Here is a 13887-nt window from a genome sequence, read left to right as displayed (position 1 = left end):
TCAAGAAACGAGAGCACATTGAAGCAGTGGTTCTCAAACATTTTTTAGTCACGCCCCCCTTTGTTATAGGGAAAAATTTCGTGCCCCCTTATCGTCATATAACTAAATGCAACCAGAATGCTAGCAATACAAACGGCTAGTTTGATGGCATGGAAGGTTATAGCCGTTGATCACAGAATTCTCAAATATGAAATTCGGACTATACATAGAGAAATAACAGTGAATTAGGGATAAATTGCGCGCAGCGCGAAATTTTTTACAGTTGACCGCACCTTCGCGCCCCCTTCAGATGCTTCACGCACCAAAGAGGGCGCGTGCCCCCAGTTTGAGAACCACTGTCTTCAAGAATGAGTAATCAAACGAAACAGAGACAGTGCGATAAAAGAGCTAAGTATCTAAATTAATTTGTAACAATACCGTGCCATTAGTAATTGCGTTTATAATGAAAGATGTCGCGGGCCACAAAATATACGTCTGCGGCCACCCCATACAAAATGCCTAAACGTCCTCCGTATGTGCTGTCAATTAGCGAGTCTGTGATTATCGCGTAAAAGCCAACTATTTACTATTAACCGATACGTGCGCGAATAATTGAATACGCAGCTTAAACTAGTGCTTAAAACACCCCAATAAATTGTAATCCGTGATTAGTGATCATACCATCGAAGCTACCTCGTTTACGACGTCGATTTCGACACGCGTGCTCTGAGAAACACCAGCTATCTCTACTGGACCAGCGAATTCACGTTCTACTTCTCTCAATTAAATTGTCTTTGCGCGCATATTCGTTTACAAAATAATTCTTGACTTAATTGGACCGCGAAATAGGAAAGTGTGTTAGTGAATGCCTGCGAATTGAAATTCATTCCTGCGCAAAGTGCGCATTTGCGCATATTCAATTGCAAACAATTGTCTCGATCTCAGACTCGGAACCGCATTGTGCTATACGCAAGTTGAGGAATTACTGATTAGATACACGCTTTCTCGTTTGCTATCATCTCCAGGCTACTAATTCTTGTCTGCTTTATACACTCGTATTTCCGCGAAGACACTTATCAATGTTTGATTTGTTATTCTTACTGCGCATTGTGCAGTGCACGGAGAAGAATTATGTTGTCAAATATCGATGCAACAAGAGATCCTCGGTGGGTGGCGGAATTTCTGAATTTATTCGATTAGTTTGGTCGGGAACCTTCTATGTTCCAACCAACTTCGCTGGACAGACTCTATCGGGCGCAACCATGTCACGGATCGAATTTCAAACCATCGGGATTTGTATTTCTATTGATAAGGTTGCGGCGTGCGCCCATATTGCTCTTGCTGCAATAACACCTGGATAATTAAAATCGCACCATTTCTCGATCAAATTCGACTGGCTGATCGGGACTTACGTATGCCGCAGGCCCCTGGCTAATATTAACCAGCGCGTTGTCGGTATTAAAACCCTAGGTGCGTAGCCAGTGAGTTTCTCATTTAAAACTAGAAATACAGTCCTTTTGAAATGCCAATTCACTAATTCGTATTATCGAGGGTGCGTACTGCAAATTAGCGGGAATCATTTGTATGCGAAATGGGTCATCGATATCTCATGTGCACTATCGGCGGTGGTTTGATTTAGCGCGTCCGCATGCAGGCCTACTGCCGCCCGCAGAAACACTTTCGCCAAACAGTAACAATCTCTAGTGTAATATTGTTTGTGTTTATGTATCCTTTTGATTAAAACTTATGCCCGCGTCTGAACAAATTGTGCTCGTTGCTATTGCCAAATCTGGGTATTTCGGTATGACTAACGCACCCTGTAATTGTAATTATTGCAGGTTTGCGGCATGTCTGCAATTTCGTTATCAGCGCAACCTTGCCGGCCGATTGTACATGTACAGTCCGATAAAATTGATCACTACTATGTATTTTGCACAGTGAACTGATGCTGATTTCAGCAAACTAACGATCCTTATCATCAGTGGCGGCTCGTCCTATAGGGCAACTGGGGCATTGCCCCACCTAAAATTCTGTTCAATATCAGTTCTTTACCATTTAGAGACGCACAGCAATCTATATATACCGAAATCACAGCGAAAATCGTATTCTTCTTGTCCTTTCGCTTGTAAATGCCCATATATAGCGAAGTCTCTGCGAAAATCGAATTCTCTTCCGTGTTTTCGCTTTGCGAATGCCTAGCCGGGGCATGCCCCGGTAGCGCTCATAACAAGCTTTCACTGTCTATTCTCTCAAAGCCACGCACAATAAAGAAACAGTGATTTACTCTCTCCTATTCATAAAATTACCGAGCAACCGGGGCAACATAGCCTAGTCGCCCTTAAGGTGTGATGTAACAATCGTATCTATATCTGAACTCGGTTACCGTCATATGCGTTTAGTCGACCTTTGCTGGTATAGGTCGATTTTGATGGTGTTTCACACCATGATAATTCTTGAAACTTGGTATGTCATGTCGTGATGGTGGTATTTAACACTGTCCCAAGTTACAGGGTTTCTACTTAAAGTTTAGGGTAGTAATTCCGTTTCCGAAGTTGAGTGTGTGCTGACCGTCATGTATCGCAAACAGATTTTACTCAAAAGCCGGTATTGGTATCCATTGATTTTGACGATGTTCCATACCGAGATCGGTCATGACATTTGGTACGGTAAGTATTAATGTTAGTATCGAACGCTGTACCAAGTTTCAAGTTTGTCACTGTACTGTGTTTGTGGTAATTTCGTTTCCTAAGTCGAGTGAGAGCTGACTCGTCATTTATCGCAATCATATTTTACGTAAAGCCGGTATTGGTCTCCATTGATTTTAACGATGCTCCTTACCTAGATCCGTCATGAGCTTTTGCATGGTATGTCTTGATTTTAGTATCGAACGCTGTACCTAGTCTCAAGGTTGGCACTCAATGATTAGGGCAGCAATTTCGTTATCAAGGTCGAGTATGGTAGAGATGTGCGCTGATCTGACACTTAGCCCACCTAACGCATTGCGGATTTCACGCAAAAGCCGGTGTATCTGTGTTAACGCTAACTGTGTTCCATACTGAGATAGGTGATGAGATGATGATATCATGAAACAGTTTACTAACATCCTCGGTTTGCATTCAAATATTTACTTTTATTTTATATTCTATAATGTCAATTTCACCGTGAGATTGTGGCCTTCAGGCCATTTGCTTACAATTACAACCCCTGTCAAGCGCGATAGCTGTTTCGTTTTCGATGGCGGCTAAGAGCTGATCGCTTGATCAGCCTATTCCTCAGTAAATTTTACGCAAAATTCGGTGTTGGTCTGTTCGTATTAATTTTGACAGTGTACCATACCGAAAACGGTCATGAGGCTATTTCTCGATGATTTCATGTAACAGTGTACCAAGTTTTCGGCTTTCATCCACGTATTTATTCGGTAATATATTTTCCCAAGGCGATTTTGCAGCAGACATATAGACACTATAGACCGTAAGCCGCATGTGTCGTGTGACAGTCTCCAGCCTCAAGGCCAAAATCTCCTATGCTGTACCGGGACCGAATTTCCGAGGCCGCTATCCGTAGTTCTTCAGAATTATGTTTTGGATTCAATATGACATGTCCAATCTATGAGATAACAATTGCGTATGTGTCCGAACTCGTTGACCTTTCCAGTTAGGCTTACGCAATCTCTCGAGTTATAGTCATCTCCATTGCTGCAGATAATTAGTCAGGTATAGTGCGAACATGAACCGTGTCGAATCTTTGTTCCGTACGCCGTTTACGCAGTTACCACACTTCAAGTCACAGCTCACCGGCAGACCTCTCGCGGCACATACGTTAAACTCACTGTTGTCGGGAAGTTCGTGTTACCGTAGTCCAGGGGTGGGCAAACTTTTGAGCTCGCGGGCCGCCTTCAATATCTGTATCCATTCGCGGGCCGCACTATATAAAATGAGATTATAAACCAAAACTCAATATTGGTATTGGATTATATAGTGAGGACATGGAGATAATATATATGCTTATATTTAAAATAAACCAGACATTGCTTTGATGATATCGTACACGCGTCAGGAGGATAGTGGCGAGATTTCATAGGCTTGTCGACCTCAATAACCAATTTGTCAAAACTATAGAGATGAAAGTCGGTTGTCCCGATTCTTAGAACAGGATTGAAATTTAAATCTGTGAGCAGCGATCGGTTCATGGATTTACTAATTTCACTTTTGGTTCAGTTCCAGGACACACAATGCTCAGAGGATCATAACCATGTTAGCTTCAAACACGCTTCTAATATATGTAGATGAAATATAAATGCCCAAAATCTACGCATACAGAGAACGAATCTACCTAAGACACGCGCGAATCGGTTTTTATAAGCACATCACTGAAATAATTAAAACTGGAGTGGCCAATCTGAAATCCCACTCTTGATCCGAATTATGTCAATCTCGTTTAGGATTTCTGTGATGTTTAGCAGTTGAAACCCTTTAAACTGTGTGGGCCTTGAGATCGGGCTGTCGCGCCAGAAATTAAACATAAAAATAATGTAGGAAGTATTCACCTTAGAACAGTGGTTCTCAAACTTTTTAAGCCATGCCCCCCTTAAAATGGTGAAAGATTTCCGCCCCCTTAACGTCATATCACAAAACGCAACCAGTTTGCTAGCCAACCTAACGGATAGTTTGATGGCATGGAAGGTTACGTGAAATTCATACTAAATTCAGAGCAACAATTATGAAATAATTGGCAAATCGCGCGGAGCGCCAAAATTTTTTTCAGTTGAGCTCAGCTTCGCGCCACACTTCTGATGCTTTCACGCCCCCAGTTTGAGAACCACTGTCTCAAAATTTATCATGGTGAAATATACTAAGAAATAGTTTAATCAAGTCCCTGCATTATTTCGATTTTAGTACGCATTTTATCAATATTCCTAAAAAGTTTCTTTTGACTCTCGCGGGCCGCACAGATCGATGTGGCGGGCCGCATGCGGCCCGCGGGCCGTAGTTTGCCCACCCCTGCCGTAGTCCGTACCACCAAGTTACTTGTTTACGTTGGAAAGCGCCATTGTGACGTCATCTTGATAAAAAGTCGCTTGCAGCCCTTTCCCCACCACCCGATATTGTCACGAGCCGCCACTGCTTATCATATATACAAATTCGACCTCATCGTTAGAAACGTAGATTTCATCGCGCACTTTGAGAAACACCATCTCCTATCGCGATTTGACGACCAAATATCAGTTCACCTTCTACAAATTAAAGTGCATTATTTGCATCGATGAGGGCCGCAAGCCGCGTCTAAAATATTGAGTGAACTATTTTTGTGATAAATATTCTCGGAGCGCAAGTTGAACAGTGTTTTATTGTGTGCGCCTGCTAGTTGGAATTTATTCCAGTGCCCATAATATTATTCCAATTATGCTTTGCGAACGTAAATCAGCAACGGAAATGCAGCAATGCAGTCAAAATTGATGTTTTAATCAGCAACCAATCGTCGCGATGTGAGCTAAGTAAGCAATACTAAGTAAAAACCCATTGCGTTGGCGGTAAGGGATAATTACTGATTGGCTGCGCGCGTTTGTAATCATCATTCTTGTCTGTCTTTCGTGTCCCAGAATTGTCGCGCCATGTTACCATAGTGTCCTATATGGTGTCGACAGAAGCAAACTGCACGGTTCAATGAAATTGTATCACGTCACAGTTTCCATTTGGCTACAGGCAATTTGACGGTGATTTTTGACCGACTTGTCGAGCATTAAATTTGATGAATCGGGTATCAATCGAAAGCTGACGCTGTACTGCTTGCGAAAATATAAATTTTATTCCACTCATGGCCCTGGAACCCCCACAATCAGCACCAAATTATCCATTGTTGAGTAGATTGGCAGTGTGACGCAACAATGCTGTCTGGCGAAACGTGAGACTAGCTCAAGAGCAAGGATGCGGCCGAGCGGCGAGAGTGGGATCAGCTGACGTCGCGGCAAGAGCAATGTGCAGTGTGCAACCGCGCCACAGAGAACGCTGCGCTGTTGATACTTTTTCTATGCGCTTCGGTACAAACGAGCACACACCTGCCGGGGCCTACGTAGGCCCCGCACCAGCCTTTCCTTGACTTGTAAGGGTAGAACTGGGTCCACGGAATGTATTAGGGCCCTACCAATTTTCGCGCAATATCCTTCAGGTGATAGAGATATGTAGGCTACGTCTAAGTAGTCTACATTGGTTATGTCAGACTATTATGATATCGATTGCCTTAGCCCGCTTGTTGCGTAGGGCTCCAGAGACACGTCCGGCTGTTGATGACGGGTGTCGATACTTTCTATAGTCGCTTTTGTGGTTAAGTGTGAGCAAGGAGCATTGAGCATGAGCATACATTACAAGCTTTTATTTGATCCGTATGGGTAGGACTTGGTCCGCGAATGCAGCAGTTAAAATGTTGATTGTTGAATAAAGTTTAACAGCAGGAGTGTCGAATTAAACTGGTATCGCTGTCCGGATTCAATCCGTTACTAGAAATCTTGCGGGCCATACCTGCCAAATGATCCCAAAATGTTACCACCAAATTCATACCTTTGTTTTTCTCTGGAATATATCTGATATCACTATAAACGTTGACGTTGGAATTTGGTTTAGCATTTTTCAATCACCAAACAGTTTTTTTGAATGCCGGGGACCTTTTGCGTAAAAAGTAATACAGTGGTATCACAGACATTTGAATTATATTCATTCTGTAGCCTGTATCTATATTCCTAATGTAACTTACGTAAAACACATTTGCATTATTTTTTCGCATCTGAATAACTGAATGTCCATTGTCCATTCGGCCCAACAGAGTTTGTACTTTTTCGCCTTCTCGGAATTTGGTGTTAAGGTCACCGACGTGGTGCTTATGGGGACTAGAGTGAAAACTCAACACTATGATATATTTACATTATCTAAACTTGCTGTCTTGAGTGAATCTTATTACTTGAAAGTATATTTTTCTTACTAGAAATATCTCTATCAGCTGAAGGCTATTACGCGAAAATTGGCAGGGCCCTATACATTCTGTGGACCCAGTTCTACCCTTACAAGTCAAGGAAAGGCTCGTGCGGGGCCTACGTAGGCCCCGGCTGGTGTGTGCTCGCTTGTGCCGAAGCGCATAGAAAAAGTATCAACAGCGCAGCGTTTGTCTGTGGCGCGGTTGCACATTGCTGTCGCCGCGACGTCAGCTGATCCCACTCTCGCCGCTCGGCCGCATCCTTGCTCTTGAGCTAGTCTCACGTTTCGCCAGACAGCATCGTTGCGTCACACTGTCAATCTACTTGACAATGAATAATCTGTGGCCGATTGTGGGGGTTCCAGGGCCATGAGTGGAATAAAATTTATATTTTCGCAAGCAGTACAGCGTCAGCTTTCGATTGATACCCGATTCATCAAATTTAATGCTCGGCAAGTCGGTCAAAAATCACCGTCAAATTGCCTGTAGCCAAATGGAAACTGTGACGTGATACAATTTCATTGAACCGTGCAGTTTGCTTGTGTCGACACCATATAGGACACTATGATGTTACTGCTCAGTCCAGCGACGAATGCCGAGCTCGCGGCAATCAATGATCTAATTTCGCAATCATCTCAATGGGAGATCGCGTCGCGTTACATTGTGCGATGCGATATGCGTGCACAGACCGATTTGTTCGATTTGATCGTTAATTTGCCCTCGTAACACTGATAACACGACTTGTTGAATTGCAACTGAAACTGAACATTAGCGTCAGAATGGTCATTTCAAAAGGACGGGGTTTTGCGTTTTAAAAGGAGGGGGTTTCGACACCCTTCTGACTACGCGCCTGCCGCCACCCCATGCAAAAATAAAAGTCGGCGCCTATGGTCCTGGTTAAAGGAATTTTTGTTCCGTTTATGACCGTGGTCGGAAGCTCTTTACGTCGAAGAAGTCGTAATTACCCTATATTTTCAATTGTCAATGTCAAACTACTGTGACGTCACTATTACCTATTCGTGATGCCATGGCTAAAAATTAAAAAAACATGTTTTAAACAAGGGCCATGTTTTAAACATGTTTGTTTTTAATGGATTTTTGTTTTAAATGCAACCCCAAATATATGTGAACACTGGTTTTCGAAGGAATTGAAGGAAATTTACACAGGAAGAGACGTGACAGAACAACATCGTTACCACAGTTACATAATGACGATTCAAACTCATGTTAAGAGAATGACCGATCGCCATATAATGTAAATCAGTGCTTCCAAACTTTTTCAGTTCGTGACCTACTATTGATGCAAAGCTCTATTGTGCGAATGAGAACGACATTTTACGAGTCGTGTGATTAAGGAGTTAAATTAGACACCCACAAGCGAAATTTCGAGACAATTCGAGAACAATAGTGTATCAAACAGACCAGAATGTACGTAATAGATCATTACAAATAGGAAGCGCGTATTCAAGCAGTAATTCGTCTTTTACGTTGATCACAAAGGATAACCGAATAAATAGCTTGCGTCGCGGCAATTGTTTCCACAATCGGGCTGGATTTCCAATCACCGTTCGCAAAGTCTTTAGGGCAGTGGTTCTCAAACTAGGGGCGCGCCCACTTGGGGGGATTGAAAGCATCTGAAGGGGAACGCGAAGCTGCGGTCAGCTGAAAAATCGTTTCGTGCCCCGCGCGATTTACCCCCAGTTCGTTCTTCTTGCTCCATATACAGTCCAAATTTCATATTTTAGAATTCTCGCAACAACACCAGTCATAACCTTCCATGCCATCAAACTATAAGTTGGGGTTGCTAGCACTCTGGTTGCATTTTGTGACATGACTATAAGGGGGGCGCGAAATCTTCAACTATCATAAAGGGGGACGTGTCTAAAAAAGTTTGAGAACTACTGCTTTAGGGGAAGGAATCAATGATTTTAATAATGATGAATGATGATGATATAAACAAAATCCATCGTCCAATTTCTCGTTTCAATCAAATGACTGTAACGAAAATCTGGCGCACGAAATATTGTGAGTACGGAACGTGGCTAAGGGCACTTATGATCGCAAAAACAATTGAATTAGAGGAGGGGAATGGGTATTTTTCCATTAGACCGTGAGAAGATAAAGTTTGTGGCATATTCGTCAAAATGAATAAAAAACTGTAACATTGAAAGATTTGTCGCGACCCACCGGTTGGTAGGCACTGATTTAGATGACTTCTATGAAGAAAGGCTTCCGGGATTCCGAGATATGATTCAAAGCCCTTCGACGATTGACATTGCCTTCAGCTTCGGCCATATACCATCTCAACGAAAGTATGCATGAAGATTAACTAAACTCATGGAATTCAACTCACATACAAAAAGATGATTACGCAAACAATACAATGAAAATATGCGTGCTCGTCTTTTGTTTAATTTATAATTTAAAACAGGGGTGGGCACCTTCTCCGGTCGGCGGGCCTGATATGGGTAATTGAAGTACTTAGCGGGCCAGATCACAGAATCGATACATTAATCGCGTAATTATCCACCTATGAGAAACAAAACGTATTAATGTAAACTTTAAGTTTAAAGCATGGATACCAAAAACAGTATTGAGTGAATTTATTAACATAATGTGCTTCAATAGCCATATTGAAGTCAATCATCATCATCATGATTTTACTAAATTTTACTAAATCAATACAGTACACGATTGCGGCAAAATAAAAAGATAGAAGGGTTCCGAAACGACTTGAAGTAGTCTTTTAATCTAACACCCAGCTTGGCCTACAACATGTTAATAAGAGGCATGCACACTGGATAAAAGAAATGATGACATAAAAGTAAATAAGACATCTGTGGTCGATGAAAGTTGTCAACAAGTTCTTTGAACTCTGCTGGCTACATGTGGGATGTAGAGACCCTTAGTAAAGACTGCACGTGAACATCAGTTATACTGGAACGTATCCTTGTCTTGTTTATGTTCCTGGTCGAAAATGTTTTGTATACATAAAACCGAACAGAACAAGTGGTTTCATGACCATGACCATCTTTCTCAGACTGGCAAACTTGGATTCATTCTGTGACGCATAAAATATTTCGATACTTTCCTATTACAATCTGACTTTCAGGGTACAAAGTCTTTGCGTGCCGCTCAAAATCCCATCACGGGACGTATGTTGCCCGCCCCTGATTTAAAAGGTCCCCGGTTTCCGTATAGAAACCCTGAAGATCATGAAACAATGACGGACCAAACAAATTCAAGCGTTCGGATTTACAGTTCAACTAGGGTTGCCATACGTCCGGAATTTCCCGGACATGTCTGGAATTTCACTGTTCAAACTGCGTCCGGGAGAAGATTCAAAAATACCCCTAAATGTCCGGAATTTTGAAGGCTCGAAGTAGGTCATACTTTTTTCGTAAATCAACCAAACAAATATCATTTTTCGGGCAGATTAATGCGACATGGAATTTTTCTTTGTGCTGGGCGCGATTTATAGTCGAGTGTTTTGATTTTAACATGGGGACCAATGCCCTGCGATTGCAAACTACAATCGAATAAATAAAAATAACTTTCATTTACTGAAATAAGTTTAATTGCCATCGCAAATATGGGAGAACGGTATATTGCTAGTGTAGGTTGAGGCCTTTTAGATGCTTTAGTCAAAGATAGTGGATCTAAACATAGGGGTCGTTTGCCTTTATTCTCGGGTTCGCAAATATATTGAACGGAATCAGATTCTGAAGTAGGCTGTGAGCAAATCTGGGCAAAGGTGGTGCCCTTTTTTTAGTAATCAGCATATCAACTTTTGAGCTAGGCCACGGAACCTTTTCAAATTGTACATGGAGTAACGACCATAAAAGGTTGGAAACGACGGGATATGCGGCCTTTATATATCTCAGTGGTGCGGACCGGCATTAGGTTCATAAATATTCTTATCGGTGCGACATGCACATGACTTAACGATGTACATTGTAGGCTACAATTACGCTCGCTGCATTCCTCGCTACGTCATCCTCCACCAGCTCTACCGCTAACTCTGTTCCCGTGGGCGGAGAAAGGATCAAAATGCTATAGTAATATATGTAAGAACCGATATTATTAACACACTTCATTCACAAACTTTGCCGACAGGATGCATATAGTAAGCCCCAAAAAATTTCATCGATTACTATATGGTAGGCCCAATCAGGGTTTATTTGGGCGGGAGGGGCTGAAAAAACGTGGTTTCTGGCCTGGTTACAACACAAAACCACAAACTCCTGAACCGGATCGTGACCACCTCTAGTCGATAGGCAAAGATCTGCTAGTATGGCGTCATATTGACAGACAATGTGCTCGCATTTTTGCCATGTCTGGATTTGGTGTTAAGAATTTGTCATGATTTGACTGGTGGGGCCCGCGAACGACCAGCAGGTTTCCATCCGGCCCGCAGCCTAAATATAGTTTGACTTCTCTAATTTTAGTACAAATGTAAGCACGTGCACCGGAAATGACATATCTATGAAGTCGTGGTCAATCCACAGCATTGTCGCAAAGTGCAATGAAAAAGGTACGGTCGAAAAAATACCAAATAATCTTTAACGTGATGTAGAACTTTCCACATCAATATTGTAACGTCATAATGAGTGATACGTGAATCTTAATACTCTATTCAGAATCGAATACTCAGGTACTCCATCTTGCCAAGCCCTATTATAACAACGCGTATAACCTGTAATCGTCATAGAAATCGTGAAAAATCAAGTGCCCGGGTATGGAGGAAGGTATGAACGAGAGCTTGATGGTTTTTCAAGACGTTCGCCCTCCAACATCCCCAATTTTCATATTTATTGTTCAAGAATACAGCGTGAAAGCAGAGGGGAGGCACAGGCGAGGCATCGGCGGGTCATGCCTCACCTGCGCCAATGCAATTCATCATAAACACTAATAATAAATGATATCAATCAAATGCTATCGTCGCACCGATTCGATAAATCCGAATATTAACAATTTCAGAGCACTTGATCCCCCTCAAAATCGCCAAGGAATGTGAAATTCGGATGTATTACGTACAGTGACAGCTCAGAGAAACAATGGCCAAGTGAGGCACAACTGAATCTGCCGCACTCATTATTCGCTAACAATCGGAGAATCGCAGCACAATGAAACGCGTTATCGATATCTGTGTTGTACGAATCGTGAGGTTGTGACGGCCAGTAATGCGGAGGGAATACATTCCCTTACTGATGTAGATGTTATGTATGTTCCATCCATACCTACCTTTAATTGTGGTATGTAATAGCTACTTACATAGCCTGCGTTGTTGTTGTTGTTGTTGTTGTTTGTGGTATTTATGATGTTTTTCGACTGCCATGGTCATTTACACCAGGTCGACATTCTATGTTATTATTCCATATCTGTCGGCCAATCATGAATGCTGAACGCTAATTTTCCACGGTCTGAATGATATCTTCAACCATATAAGGTCGATGTTAAAGAATGACGTATTTAAATTTGCATAGTGTCCATTTTGATCTTGTAAAAACGGAGTTTGGACGAGCAAACAAAATAAAAAAACGCGATTAGAACCTTAATTTTTTTTCCTATTTTTATCTTCGTTGAGCAATCTGTATTAAATCGATTAAATAACTGAATATTTCACTGAATGATAAAATTTAAATATGTACTGTAGAATGTAGAATTGCAACGGCTAACAGGGTGCAGAGAAAATGCTCTCGCCTACCCGCTTTCTCTTGCTGGCTTCCGTTGTTATTCACATCGTTGTGTATCTTTATCAGGTGACTCACGAGTTTGTGTGTGTGGAGGGAGGGGGTCAGTGCCTCACCAGCCATGAACCTCACCGCACGTCAGTGAGTTTAGTCTACTTTCATAACATACGTTGGCTATATTTTTGGTCTATTGTCACTTCCACTTGACAGTTGTTTAGACAAAAGTTGTTGTTGTTGCACTTGGTACTTTGTAAAGTATCGAATAGTTTTGGAATAAGTTTGCATCCCTACTGTAAGTATAATCGTCATCGGAGCCGCTTGAATTATCATCACGGCAGTGACTGTCGAATATGTATCTAGAATAAGATTGTGTCTGTATGTAGCCTCAGGGTCCGTGGACATGAGCATGCGATTTCAAAAATAGCGGTCATTCCGTTACCGACTATACCTGCCCTCGAACCCTATAAAAATGTCCCGCATTATTTACTGGAGAACTTTCCGGACCTTTCATTTCCTTCCTCCATTTGAAGTAGTTTGGGCATTTTATAAAACCCTATGCTCCCACCGTATACAAATACTTGAGTACTTGATTTGGGGACTCAACTCGTTCTGCCCAGCCCTAATTATAAGGTGTGGAATGACAGAGTTTATTTTACCAGTACAGTATTGTATATATGTTAGAGATAGCAGCCTACTAACTAATTCACAATAGCGCTCTGGCAACACTGAAAAGTAACGACGAAAGAAGAATCAATAATGACTTACCGACTTCATATATTTCACACGGTAATCCGGCCTAGAGATGGTTTTATGTAGCCGCTAAGGGGATATCAAGTACTATATGTTGCGTGCAGGGAAGCGAGTGCCGCAGTTGGCTAGGCACTGCAGTCACGAGCCAGAGGTGGTCAAAGTAGTCAAGAAAGCTACTCAAGTAGGAGTAGAAGTAGCGACGAAAAAATCTACTCAAGTACAAGTAGAAGTACTTCTTCAACAAGCCACCTAAAACTACTTGAAGTAGAAGTAGAAATGACTGACTTTAAATCTACTCAAGTAAGTAAGTAGTTTTGAAAACAGTCTTAATTCGTTCTCATGGACTATCACAAGCTGCGAATTGAGCTATGCGGAAGGTGCAGAGAGCTTGATTCGTATTGATACATCCCAGGAGGTATCAATTTTCGACATAATAAGCATTCTTTCGCATCATGGGATGCAAATTATAGTATTGATATGAAAATGCGATACTAACCCTTTG

General features: G+C 41.9%; 1 long non-coding RNA gene across 1 annotated transcript in view; it reads right to left on the bottom strand.

Moving 5' to 3' along the window:
* Positions 1-3368: 3368 nt before the first annotated feature.
* The window catches only part of LOC145445036 (uncharacterized), a 37327-nt gene continuing 26808 nt past the window's right edge, over positions 3369-13887 (bottom strand). The window contains exon 2 of the long non-coding RNA XR_013916864.1: positions 3369-4251. This is a non-coding gene — a long non-coding RNA (uncharacterized LOC145445036). The remainder of the gene's footprint in view (positions 4252-13887) is intronic.

Source organism: Botryllus schlosseri, chromosome 8 (assembly GCF_051294905.1).
Source record: "Botryllus schlosseri isolate E-star chromosome 8, Bs_hap1, whole genome shotgun sequence".
Classification (NCBI taxonomy): domain Eukaryota; kingdom Metazoa; phylum Chordata; class Ascidiacea; order Stolidobranchia; family Styelidae; genus Botryllus; species Botryllus schlosseri.
The sequence above is the reverse complement of the archived record's forward strand: the minus strand, read 5'-3'. Positions and strand labels throughout refer to the sequence as shown.